This window comes from Carassius gibelio, chromosome B22 (genome assembly GCF_023724105.1).
Source record: "Carassius gibelio isolate Cgi1373 ecotype wild population from Czech Republic chromosome B22, carGib1.2-hapl.c, whole genome shotgun sequence".
Taxonomy (NCBI): domain Eukaryota; kingdom Metazoa; phylum Chordata; class Actinopteri; order Cypriniformes; family Cyprinidae; genus Carassius; species Carassius gibelio.
Window position 1 is genome coordinate 48,049,902 of NC_068417.1, and position 12,231 is coordinate 48,062,132.

The following is a 12,231-nucleotide window of genomic DNA, read 5'->3' on the forward strand; positions in this document are numbered from 1 at the left end:
TCAATGCCCGATCTCTGAATATTTGCAGCTTTGGGCGTGGTTAGTACATGGATGGGAGACTGCCTGGGAATACCAGGTGCTTTAATCTTTTTGGAAAATTTCACGAATTATATAATAATCTTTCATTAAAAAAAAAAAAAAAAAAAAAAAAGAGTCAATGCCCGATCTCTGAATCTTAGCAGGTTTAGGTCTGGTTAGTACTTTGATGAGAGACTGCCTAGGAATACCAGGTGCTTTAAGCTTTTGGGTTTTCTTTCCTACTTATATAATGTACTGGCGATAAGATTGGCTGGTCTTTAAATAGCCCTCTCTTTGCAACAGACTTCGCTTACGGCCATACCAACCTGGCTATGCCCGATCTCGTCTGATCTCGGAAGCTAAGCAGGTTTGGGCCTGGTTAGTACTTGGATGGGAGACCGCCTGGGAATACCAGGTGCTGTAAGCTTTTTGGAAATTTTTCACTTAGTATATAATAATTTTGCCAAAAAATAGAGTCAATGCCGGATCTCTGAATCTTAGCAGGTTTGGGCCTGGTTAGTACATGGATGGGAGACTGCCTCTTAATACCAGGTGCTGTAAGCTTTTTGGACATTTTTCACTTAGTATATAATAATTTTGCCAAAAAATAGAGTCAATGCCCGATCTCTGAATATTTGCAGCTGTGGGCCTGGTTAGTACATGGATGGGAGACTGCCTGGGAATACCAGGTGCTTTAATCTTTTTGGAAAATTTCACGAATTATATAATAATCTTTCATTAAAAAAAAAAAAAAAAAAAAGAGTCAATGCCCGATCTCTGAATCTTAGCAGGTTTAGGTCTGGTTAGTACTTTGATGAGAGACTGCCCAGGAATACCAGGTGCTTTAAGCTTTTGGGCTTTCTTTCCTACTTATATAATGTACTGGCGATAAGATTGGCTGCTCTTTAAATAGCCCTCTCTTTGCAGCAGACTTCGCTTACAGCCATGCCAACCTGGCTTTGGCCGATCTCGTCTGATCTCGGAAGCTAAGCAGGTTTGGTCCTGCTTAGTACTTGGATGGGAGACCGCCTGGGAATACCAGGTGCTGTAAGCTTTTTGGACATTTTTCACTTAGTTTATAATAATTTTGCCATAAAATAGAGTCAATGCCCGATCTCTGAATCTTAGCAGGTTTAGGTCTGGTTAGTACTTTGATGAGAGACTGCCTAGGAATACCAGGTGCTTTAAGTTTTTGGGTTTTCTTTCCTACTTATATAATGTACTGGCGATAAGATTGGCTGGTCTTTAAATAGCCCTCTCTTTGCAGCAAACTTCGCTTACGGCCAAACCAACCTGGCAACGCTAGTGAGCCACACAGGAAGTGAGTTGGCAGTTTGTAGTAGGCAGTAGGTGAGAGAGGCTCACCTTGTGTTTTTTGTTTTGTTTTATCTGCGTAAAGATTTATTTCTTTTGCAACTTATTGATTTTTGTTTGTTTTAGTTTTTATACTTCCCAGCAGCAGTTTGCTGTCTGGGGAGAAATTTTTCTTTTGTTTGAAAAATGGATGGATTACATGGCAAAGAAGTGGACCTGGCAGGAGGAAGACGAGTGCTAACAGACAAAGAAATGGATAAAGAACAACGAGATGGACAAGGACGAATGGATTATAACAAGAGGATTTACTCTAAAGAGGCTACAGTAATTGTTGACATGGCGGATCAGAGAGATGCAAGAGCAGAGGACATTATCAAAGCAGTGAACGAAAGGATTGGAGGAGGAAAGATTCTAGCAGTCAGACCAAGGCAAGTAAAAGAATATGAAATTACACTGATAAACAGGGAGGCGTGCGATGGATTAGATGAAGGATTAATGATAAAAGGAAAACTGTGTGAGATTCGACAACTGAAAACAAGGGAGTATGTGGTTTCTTTCATACATTTGCCAGCCTATATTGAGGACTCTGACATTTTAATTAAATTACAAAATTGGGGCGTAACACCTGTTTCAGACATCATAAGAAGAATGTATCCAGGCACAGACATTGCGGATGGTACAAGGTACCTAAGGGTGAAATTTCCTAAAGAAGTAGTGTCTCTGCCATACAGTACAAAGTTTGATACGGAGGAGGGAACACAGTATTTCAGGATCATGCATGATCGTCAGGTTAAAACCTGTCGATTGTGCATGAATCCGGGACATGTGTTCAAAGACTGTCCAGATTTTAAATGTCATCAGTGCAATGGCCAGGGTCATTACGCAAGGGATTGCGATGCAATTAAGTGCCCGGATTGCAGAAAGGTGATCATAAGATGTGAGTGTTGGATGGAGAATGAAATTCAAAATAAAGAGTCAGAAGGTGTAGGAGGGCGAATGTCAAAAGAAACTGAATTACAAAATGGTGGAGAGAATGAGGAAGAGGATGGTGTGAATAAAGAGGCTATTGTGGAAAATAAGAAGGAATTGGAAGAGAAAAGGCTGGAAGGAGAAATGGACAAAGGAATATTGACATCACAGGAAGTAACACAAGGGGTATTGGAGGAAATGGAGAACCAAGGATTAAAAGAAAAGGAGGAGGAAATGCAAGAGATAACTGAAGAGGAGAAAGAAATGGAATTGGAAGAGAAAAGGCTGGAAGGAGAAATGGACAAAGGAATATTGACATCACAGGAAGTAACACAAGGGGCATTGGAGGAAATGGAGAACCAAGGACTAAAAGAAAAGGAGGAGGAAATGCAAGAGATAACTGAAGAGGAGAAAGGAGTGGACAGAATGGATGATAGAAAGGACAAAAGGGTGACATCAAGAAGGAGAACCCTTAAGGTAATACCAAATGTGAATGTGGCCAGAAAAAAAAGACATTTTAGGGAAAAATACAATAAGGGGAAACATTTGTTTGAGAATAAATTTCAAGTGTTGAGGGAAGATGAGGAGGAGGAGGTAGACTAAGAATACAATGTTTGGTTTAAATTTGTATTATTATTTATTATTATAATGTTTTTATACATTGTATCATGGTATGCTAATGCCTTAATTGTATTTCAAAAAGAAAAATGGAGATAAAAGGTTATTTATTGAATGTAAAGTGAAATAAATGTGTTTGGTGTTTAGAGAAATGGCTTTTATCAAACCTGTGGCAAATAATTATTGTTTTTGTTTGTTATGCTTCTGTGGAAAATGTGTACAATGTTTTTAATGAAATATTTTAAATTTGTTAATAAAAAAAAAAAAAAAAAAAAAAAAAAAAAAAAAATCTCGTCTGATCTCGGAAGCTAAGCAGGTTTGGGCCTGGTTAGTACTTGGATGGGAGACCGCCTGGGAATACCAGGTGCTGTAAGCTTTTTGGAAATTTTTCACTTAGTATATAATAATTTGGCAAAAAAATAGAGTCAATGCCCGATCTCTGAATCTTAGCAGGTTTGGGCCTGGTTAGTACATGGATGGGAGACTGCCTGTTAATACCAGGTGCTGTAAGCTTTTTGGACATTTTTCACTTAGTATATAATAATTTTGCCAAAAAATAGAGTCAATGCCCGATCTCTGAATCTTAGCAGGTTTAGGTCTGGTTAGTACTTTGATGAGAGACTGCCTAGGAATACCAGGTGCTTTAAGCTTTTGGGTTTTCTTTCCTACTTATATAATGTACTGGCGATAAGATTGGCTGCTCTTTAAATAGCCCTCTCTTTGCAGCAGACTTCGCTTACCGCCATACCAACCTGGCTATGCCCGATCTCGTCTGATCTCGGAAGCTAAGCAGGTTTGGGCCTGGTTAGTACTTGGATGGGAGACCGCCTGGGAATACCAGGTACTGTAAGCTTTTTGGAAATTTTTCACTTAGTTTATAATAATTTTGCCAAAAAATAGAGTCAATGCCCGATTTCTGAATCTTAGCAGGTTTAGGTCTGGTTAGTACTTTGATGAGAGACTGCCTAGGAATACCAGGTGCTTTAAGCTTTTGGGTTTTCTTTCCTACTTATATAATGTACTGGCGATAAGATTGGCTGGTCTTTAAATAGCCTTCTCATTGCAGCAGACTTCGCTTACGGCCATACCAACCTGGCTATGCCCGATCTCGTCTGATCTCGGAAGCTAAGCAGGTTTGGGCCTGGTTAGTACTTGGATGGGAGACCGCCTGGGAATACCAGGTGCTGTAAGCTTTTTGGAAATTTTTCACTTAGTATATAATAATTTTGCCAAAAAATAGAGTCAATGCCGGATCTCTGAATCTTAGCAGGTTTGGGCCTGGTTAGTACATGGATGGGAGACTGCCTCTTAATACCAGGTGCTGTAAGCTTTTTGGACATTTTTCACTTAGTATATAATAATTTTGCCAAAAAATAGAGTCAATGCCCGATCTCTGAATATTTGCACCTGTGGGCCTGGTTAGTACATGGATGGGAGACTGCCTGGGAATACCAGGTGCTTTAATCTTTTTGGAAAATTTCACGAATTATATAATAATCTTTCATTAAAAAAAAAAAAAAAAAAAAAAAAAAAAAAAGAGTCAATGCCCGATCTCTGAATCTTAGCAGGTTTAGGTCTGGTTAGTACATTGATGAGAGACTGCCTAGGAATACCAGGTGCTTTAAGCTTTTGGGTTTTCTTTCCTACTTATATAATGTACTGGCGATAAGATTGGCTGCTCTTTAAATAGCCCTCTCTTTGCAGCAGACTTCGCTTACCGCCATACCAACCTGGCTATGCCCGATCTCGTCTGATCTCGGAAGCTAAGCAGGTTTGGGCCTGGTTAGTACTTGGATGGGAGACCGCCTGGGAATACCAGGTACTGTAAGCTTTTTGGAAATTTTTCACTTAGTTTATAATAATTTTGCCAAAAAATAGAGTCAATGCCCGATTTCTGAATCTTAGCAGGTTTAGGTCTGGTTAGTACTTTGATGAGAGACTGCCTAGGAATACCAGGTGCTTTAAGCTTTTGGGTTTTCTTTCCTACTTATATAATGTACTGGCGATAAGATTGGCTGGTCTTTAAATAGCCCTCTCATTGCAGCAGACTTCGCTTACGGCCATACCAACCTGGCTATGCCCGATCTCGTCTGATCTCGGAAGCTAAGCAGGTTTGGGCCTGGTTAGTACTTGGATGGGAGACCGCCTGGGAATACCAGGTGCTGTAAGCTTTTTGGAAATTTTTCACTTAGTATATAATAATTTTGCCAAAAAATAGAGTCAATGCCGGATCTCTGAATCTTAGCAGGTTTGGGCCTGGTTAGTACATGGATGGGAGACTGCCTGTTAATACCAGGTGCTGTAAGCTTTTTGGACATTTTTCACTTAGTATATAATAATTTTGCCAAAAAATAGAGTCAATGCCCGATCTCTGAATATTTGCAGCTTTGGGCGTGGTTAGTACATGGATGGGAGACTGCCTGGGAATACCAGGTGCTTTAATCTTTTTGGAAAATTTCACGAATTATATAATAATCTTTCATTAAAAAAAAAAAAAAAAAAAAAAAAAGAGTCAATGCCCGATCTCTGAATCTTAGCAGGTTTAGGTCTGGTTAGTACTTTGATGAGAGACTGCCTAGGAATACCAGGTGCTTTAAGCTTTTGGGTTTTCTTTCCTACTTATATAATGTACTGGCGATAAGATTGGCTGGTCTTTAAATAGCCCTCTCTTTGCAACAGACTTCGCTTACGGCCATACCAACCTGGCTATGCCCGATCTCGTCTGATCTCGGAAGCTAAGCAGGTTTGGGCCTGGTTAGTACTTGGATGGGAGACCGCCTGGGAATACCAGGTGCTGTAAGCTTTTTGGAAATTTTTCACTTAGTATATAATAATTTTGCCAAAAAATAGAGTCAATGCCGGATCTCTGAATCTTAGCAGGTTTGGGCCTGGTTAGTACATGGATGGGAGACTGCCTCTTAATACCAGGTGCTGTAAGCTTTTTGGACATTTTTCACTTAGTATATAATAATTTTGCCAAAAAATAGAGTCAATGCCCGATCTCTGAATATTTGCAGCTGTGGGCCTGGTTAGTACATGGATGGGAGACTGCCTGGGAATACCAGGTGCTTTAATCTTTTTGGAAAATTTCACGAATTATATAATAATCTTTCATTAAAAAAAAAAAAAAAAAAAAAAAAAAAAAAAAAGAGTCAATGCCCGATCTCTGAATCTTAGCAGGTTTAGGTCTGGTTAGTACTTTGATGAGAAACTGCCTAGGAATACCAGGTGCTTTAAGCTTTTGGGCTTTCTTTCCTACTTATATAATGTACTGGCGATAAGATTGGCTGCTCTTTAAATAGCCCTCTCTTTGCAGCAGACTTCGCTTACAGCCATGCCAACCTGGCTTTGGCCGATCTCGTCTGATCTCGGAAGCTAAGCAGGTTTGGTCCTGGTTAGTACTTGGATGGGAGACCGCCTGGGAATACCAGGTGCTGTAAGCTTTTTGGACATTTTTCACTTAGTTTATAATAATTTTGCCATAAAATAGAGTCAATGCCCGATCTCTGAATCTTAGCAGGTTTAGGTCTGGTTAGTACTTTGATGAGAGACTGCCTAGGAATACCAGGTGCTTTAAGTTTTTGGGTTTTCTTTCCTACTTATATAATGTACTGGCGATAAGATTGGCTGCTCTTTAAATAGCCCTCTCTTTGCAGCAGACTTCGCTTACCGCCATACCAACCTGGCTATGCCCGATCTCGTCTGATCTCGGAAGCTAAGCAGGTTTGGGCCTGGTTAGTACTTGGATGGGAGACCGCCTGGGAATACCAGGTACTGTAAGCTTTTTGGAAATTTTTCACTTAGTTTATAATAATTTTGCCAAAAAATAGAGTCAATGCCCGATTTCTGAATCTTAGCAGGTTTAGGTCTGGTTAGTACTTTGATGAGAGACTGCCTAGGAATACCAGGTGCTTTAAGCTTTTGGGTTTTCTTTCCTACTTATATAATGTACTGGCGATAAGATTGGCTGGTCTTTAAATAGCCCTCTCATTGCAGCAGACTTCGCTTACGGCCATACCAACCTGGCTATGCCCGATCTCGTCTGATCTCGGAAGCTAAGCAGGTTTGGGCCTGGTTAGTACTTGGATGGGAGACCGCCTGGGAATACCAGGTGCTGTAAGCTTTTTGGAAATTTTTCACTTAGTATATAATAATTTTGCCAAAAAATAGAGTCAATGCCGGATCTCTGAATCTTAGCAGGTTTGGGCCTGGTTAGTACATGGATGGGAGACTGCCTGTTAATACCAGGTGCTGTAAGCTTTTTGGACATTTTTCACTTAGTATATAATAATTTTGCCAAAAAATAGAGTCAATGCCCGATCTCTGAATATTTGCAGCTTTGGGCGTGGTTAGTACATGGATGGGAGACTGCCTGGGAATACCAGGTGCTTTAATCTTTTTGGAAAATTTCACGAATTATATAATAATCTTTCATTAAAAAAAAAAAAAAAAAAAAAAAAAGAGTCAATGCCCGATCTCTGAATCTTAGCAGGTTTAGGTCTGGTTAGTACTTTGATGAGAGACTGCCTAGGAATACCAGGTGCTTTAAGCTTTTGGGTTTTCTTTCCTACTTATATAATGTACTGGCGATAAGATTGGCTGGTCTTTAAATAGCCCTCTCTTTGCAACAGACTTCGCTTACGGCCATACCAACCTGGCTATGCCCGATCTCGTCTGATCTCGGAAGCTAAGCAGGTTTGGGCCTGGTTAGTACTTGGATGGGAGACCGCCTGGGAATACCAGGTGCTGTAAGCTTTTTGGAAATTTTTCACTTAGTATATAATAATTTTGCCAAAAAATAGAGTCAATGCCGGATCTCTGAATCTTAGCAGGTTTGGGCCTGGTTAGTACATGGATGGGAGACTGCCTCTTAATACCAGGTGCTGTAAGCTTTTTGGACATTTTTCACTTAGTATATAATAATTTTGCCAAAAAATAGAGTCAATGCCCGATCTCTGAATATTTGCAGCTGTGGGCCTGGTTAGTACATGGATGGGAGACTGCCTGGGAATACCAGGTGCTTTAATCTTTTTGGAAAATTTCACGAATTATATAATAATCTTTCATTAAAAAAAAAAAAAAAAAAAAAAAAAGAGTCAATGCCCGATCTCTGAATCTTAGCAGGTTTAGGTCTGGTTAGTACTTTGATGAGAGACTGCCTAGGAATACCAGGTGCTTTAAGCTTTTGGGTTTTCTTTCCTACTTATATAATGTACTGGCGATAAGATTGGCTGGTCTTTAAATAGCCCTCTCTTTGCAACAGACTTCGCTTACGGCCATACCAACCTGGCTATGCCCGATCTCGTCTGATCTCGGAAGCTAAGCAGGTTTGGGCCTGGTTAGTACTTGGATGGGAGACCGCCTGGGAATACCAGGTGCTGTAAGCTTTTTGGAAATTTTTCACTTAGTATATAATAATTTTGCCAAAAAATAGAGTCAATGCCGGATCTCTGAATCTTAGCAGGTTTGGGCCTGGTTAGTACATGGATGGGAGACTGCCTCTTAATACCAGGTGCTGTAAGCTTTTTGGACATTTTTCACTTAGTATATAATAATTTTGCCAAAAAATAGAGTCAATGCCCGATCTCTGAATATTTGCAGCTGTGGGCCTGGTTAGTACATGGATGGGAGACTGCCTGGGAATACCAGGTGCTTTAATCTTTTTGGAAAATTTCACGAATTATATAATAATCTTTCATTAAAAAAAAAAAAAAAAAAAAAAAAAAAAAAAAAAAAAAAGAGTCAATGCCCGATCTCTGAATCTTAGCAGGTTTAGGTCTGGTTAGTACTTTGATGAGAAACTGCCTAGGAATACCAGGTGCTTTAAGCTTTTGGGCTTTCTTTCCTACTTATATAATGTACTGGCGATAAGATTGGCTGCTCTTTAAATAGCCCTCTCTTTGCAGCAGACTTCGCTTACAGCCATGCCAACCTGGCTTTGGCCGATCTCGTCTGATCTCGGAAGCTAAGCAGGTTTGGTCCTGGTTAGTACTTGGATGGGAGACCGCCTGGGAATACCAGGTGCTGTAAGCTTTTTGGACATTTTTCACTTAGTTTATAATAATTTTGCCATAAAATAGAGTCAATGCCCGATCTCTGAATCTTAGCAGGTTTAGGTCTGGTTAGTACTTTGATGAGAGACTGCCTAGGAATACCAGGTGCTTTAAGTTTTTGGGTTTTCTTTCCTACTTATATAATGTACTGGCGATAAGATTGGCTGGTCTTTAAATAGCCCTCTCTTTGCAGCAAACTTCGCTTACGGCCAAACCAACCTGGCAACGCTAGTGAGCCACACAGGAAGTGAGTTGGCAGTTTGTAGTAGGCAGTAGGTGAGAGAGGCTCACCTTGTGTTTTTTGTTTTGTTTTATCTGCGTAAAGATTTATTTCTTTTGCAACTTATTGATTTTTGTTTGTTATAGTTTTTATACTTCCCAGCAGCAGTTTGCTGTCTGGGGAGAAATTTTTCTTTTGTTTGAAAAATGGATGGATTACATGGCAAAGAAGTGGACATGGCAGGAGGAAGACGAGTGCTAACAGACAAAGAAATGGATAAAGAACAACGAGATGGACAAGGACGAATGGATTATAACAAGAGGATTTACTCTAAAGAGGCTACAGTAAGTGTTGACATGGCGGATCAGAGAGATGCAAGAGCAGAGGACATTATCAAAGCAGTGAACGAAAGGATTGGAGGAGGAAAGATTCTAGCAGTCAGACCAAGGCAAGTAAAAGAATATGAAATTACACTGATAAACAGGGAGGCGTGCGATGGATTAGATGAAGGATTAATGATAAAAGGAAAACTGTGTGAGATTCGACAACTGAAAACAAGGGAGTATGTGGTTTCTTTCATACATTTGCCAGCCTATATTGAGGACTCTGACATTTTAATTAAATTACAAAATTGGGGCGTAACACCTGTTTCAGACATCATAAGAAGAATGTATCCAGGCACAGACATTGCGGATGGTACAAGGTACCTAAGGGTGAAATTTCCTAAAGAAGTAGTGTCTCTGCCATACAGTACAAAGTTTGATACGGAGGAGGGAACACAGTATTTCAGGATCATGCATGATCGTCAGGTTAAAACCTGTCGATTGTGCATGAATCCGGGACATGTGTTCAAAGACTGTCCAGATTTTAAATGTCATCAGTGCAATGGCCAGGGTCATTACGCAAGGGATTGCGATGCAATTAAGTGCCCGGATTGCAGAAAGGTGATCATAAGATGTGAGTGTTGGATGGAGAATGAAATTCAAAATAAAGAGTCAGAAGGTGTAGGAGGGCGAATGTCAAAAGAAACTGAATTACAAAATGGTGGAGAGAATGAGGAAGAGGATGGTGTGAATAAAGAGGCTATTGTGGAAAATAAGAAGGAATTGGAAGAGAAAAGGCTGGAAGGAGAAATGGACAAAGGAATATTGACATCACAGGAAGTAACACAAGGGGTATTGGAGGAAATGGAGAACCAAGGATTAAAAGAAAAGGAGGAGGAAATGCAAGAGATAACTGAAGAGGAGAAAGAAATGGAATTGGAAGAGAAAAGGCTGGAAGGAGAAATGGACAAAGGAATATTGACATCACAGGAAGTAACACAAGGGGCATTGGAGGAAATGGAGAACCAAGGACTAAAAGAAAAGGAGGAGGAAATGCAAGAGATAACTGAAGAGGAGAAAGGAGTGGACAGAATGGATGATAGAAAGGACAAAAGGGTGACATTAAGAAGGAGAACCCTTAAGGTAATACCAAATGTGAATGTGGCCAGAAAAAAAAGACATTTTAGGGAAAAATACAATAAGGGGAAACATTTGTTTGAGAATAAATTTCAAGTGTTGAGGGAAGATGAGGAGGAGGAGGTAGACTAAGAATACAATGTTTGGTTTAAATTTGTATTATTATTTATTATTATAATGTTTTTATACATTGTATCATGGTATGCTAATGCCTTAATTGTATTTCAAAAAGAAAAATGGAGATAAAAGGTTATTTATTGAATGTAAAGTGAAATAAATGTGTTTGGTGTTTAGAGAAATGGCTTTTATCAAACCTGTGGCAAATAATTATTGTTTTTGTTTGTTATGCTTCTGTGGAAAATGTGTACAATGTTTTTAATGAAATATTTTAAATTTGTTAATAAAAAAAAAAAAAAAAAAAAAAAAAAAAAAAAAAAATCTCGTCTGATCTCGGAAGCTAAGCAGGTTTGGGCCTGGTTAGTACTTGGATGGGAGACCGCCTGGGAATACCAGGTGCTGTAAGCTTTTTGGAAATTTTTCACTTAGTATATAATAATTTGGCAAAAAAATAGAGTCAATGCCCGATCTCTGAATCTTAGCAGGTTTGGGCCTGGTTAGTACATGGATGGGAGACTGCCTGTTAATACCAGGTGCTGTAAGCTTTTTGGACATTTTTCACTTAGTATATAATAATTTTGCCAAAAAATAGAGTCAATGCCCGATCTCTGAATCTTAGCAGGTTTAGGTCTGGTTAGTACTTTGATGAGAGACTGCCTAGGAATACCAGGTGCTTTAAGCTTTTGGGCTTTCTTTCCTACTTATATAATGTACTGGCGATAAGATTGGCTGCTCTTTAAATAGCCCTCTCTTTGCAGCAGACTTCGCTTACGGCCATACCAACCTGGCTATGCCCGATCTCGTCTGATCTCGGAAGCTAAGCAGGTTTGGGCCTGGTTAGTACTTGGATGGGAGACCGCCTGGGAATACCAGGTGCTGTAAGCTTTTTGGACATTTTTCACTTAGTTTATAATAATTTTGCCAAAAAATAGAGTCAATGCCCGATCTCTGAATCTTAGCAGGTTTAGGTCTGGTTAGTACTTTGATGAGAGACTGCCTAGGAATACCAGGTGCTTTAAGCTTTTGGGTTTTCTTTCCTACTTCCTACTAGAGTCAATGCCCGACCTCTGAATCTTAGCAGGTTTGGGCCTGGTTAGTACTTGGATGGGAGACCGCCTGGGAATACCAGGTGCTGTAAGCTTTTTGGAAATTTTTCACTTAGTATATAATAATTTTGCCAAAAAATAGAGTCAATGCCCGATCTCTGAATCTTAGCAGGTTTGGGCCTGGTTAGTACATGGATGGGAGACTGCCTGGGAATACCAGGTGCTTTAATCTTTTTGGAAAATTTCACGAATTATATAATAATCTTTCATTAAAAAAAAAAAAAAAAAAAAAAAAAGAGTCAATGCCCGATCTCTGAATCTTAGCAGGTTTAGGTCTGGTTAGTACTTTGATGAGAGACTGCCTAGGAATACCAGGTGCTTTAAGCTTTTGGGTTTTCTTTCCTACTTATATAATG

General features: G+C 39.6%; 13 non-coding genes and 1 pseudogene across 13 annotated transcripts; all 14 read left to right on the forward strand.

The window, feature by feature from the left end:
- The first annotated feature begins 326 nt into the window (after window positions 1–326).
- LOC128009221 (5S ribosomal RNA) lies at window positions 327–445 on the forward strand. Its single transcript, XR_008180938.1, has one exon. It is a non-coding gene; the product is annotated as a 5S ribosomal RNA (ribosomal RNA).
- A 508-nt stretch (window positions 446–953) lies between these two features.
- Window positions 954–1,072, forward strand: LOC128006500 (uncharacterized; annotated as a pseudogene).
- A 2,581-nt stretch (window positions 1,073–3,653) lies between these two features.
- LOC128002965 (5S ribosomal RNA) lies at window positions 3,654–3,772 on the forward strand. Its single transcript, XR_008175700.1, has one exon. It is a non-coding gene; the product is annotated as a 5S ribosomal RNA (ribosomal RNA).
- Window positions 3,773–3,993: 221 nt separating this feature from the next.
- On the forward strand, window positions 3,994–4,112 carry LOC128009223 (5S ribosomal RNA). The gene has a single exon (XR_008180940.1). It is a non-coding gene; the product is annotated as a 5S ribosomal RNA (ribosomal RNA).
- A 519-nt stretch (window positions 4,113–4,631) lies between these two features.
- LOC128002968 (5S ribosomal RNA) lies at window positions 4,632–4,750 on the forward strand. Its single transcript, XR_008175702.1, has one exon. It is a non-coding gene; the product is annotated as a 5S ribosomal RNA (ribosomal RNA).
- Window positions 4,751–4,971: 221 nt separating this feature from the next.
- LOC128009224 (5S ribosomal RNA) lies at window positions 4,972–5,090 on the forward strand. The gene has a single exon (XR_008180941.1). It is a non-coding gene; the product is annotated as a 5S ribosomal RNA (ribosomal RNA).
- A 513-nt stretch (window positions 5,091–5,603) lies between these two features.
- On the forward strand, window positions 5,604–5,722 carry LOC128009225 (5S ribosomal RNA). Its single transcript, XR_008180942.1, has one exon. It is a non-coding gene; the product is annotated as a 5S ribosomal RNA (ribosomal RNA).
- Window positions 5,723–6,243: 521 nt separating this feature from the next.
- On the forward strand, window positions 6,244–6,362 carry LOC128005506 (5S ribosomal RNA). Its single transcript, XR_008178156.1, has one exon. It is a non-coding gene; the product is annotated as a 5S ribosomal RNA (ribosomal RNA).
- Window positions 6,363–6,583: 221 nt separating this feature from the next.
- LOC128002969 (5S ribosomal RNA) lies at window positions 6,584–6,702 on the forward strand. Its single transcript, XR_008175703.1, has one exon. It is a non-coding gene; the product is annotated as a 5S ribosomal RNA (ribosomal RNA).
- A 221-nt stretch (window positions 6,703–6,923) lies between these two features.
- LOC128009226 (5S ribosomal RNA) lies at window positions 6,924–7,042 on the forward strand. The gene has a single exon (XR_008180943.1). It is a non-coding gene; the product is annotated as a 5S ribosomal RNA (ribosomal RNA).
- A 513-nt stretch (window positions 7,043–7,555) lies between these two features.
- LOC128009227 (5S ribosomal RNA) lies at window positions 7,556–7,674 on the forward strand. The gene has a single exon (XR_008180944.1). It is a non-coding gene; the product is annotated as a 5S ribosomal RNA (ribosomal RNA).
- A 513-nt stretch (window positions 7,675–8,187) lies between these two features.
- LOC128009228 (5S ribosomal RNA) lies at window positions 8,188–8,306 on the forward strand. Its single transcript, XR_008180945.1, has one exon. It is a non-coding gene; the product is annotated as a 5S ribosomal RNA (ribosomal RNA).
- Window positions 8,307–8,833: 527 nt separating this feature from the next.
- Window positions 8,834–8,952, forward strand: LOC128005507 (5S ribosomal RNA). The gene has a single exon (XR_008178157.1). It is a non-coding gene; the product is annotated as a 5S ribosomal RNA (ribosomal RNA).
- Window positions 8,953–11,535: 2,583 nt separating this feature from the next.
- LOC128009229 (5S ribosomal RNA) lies at window positions 11,536–11,654 on the forward strand. The gene has a single exon (XR_008180946.1). It is a non-coding gene; the product is annotated as a 5S ribosomal RNA (ribosomal RNA).
- Window positions 11,655–12,231: the final 577 nt, after the last annotated feature.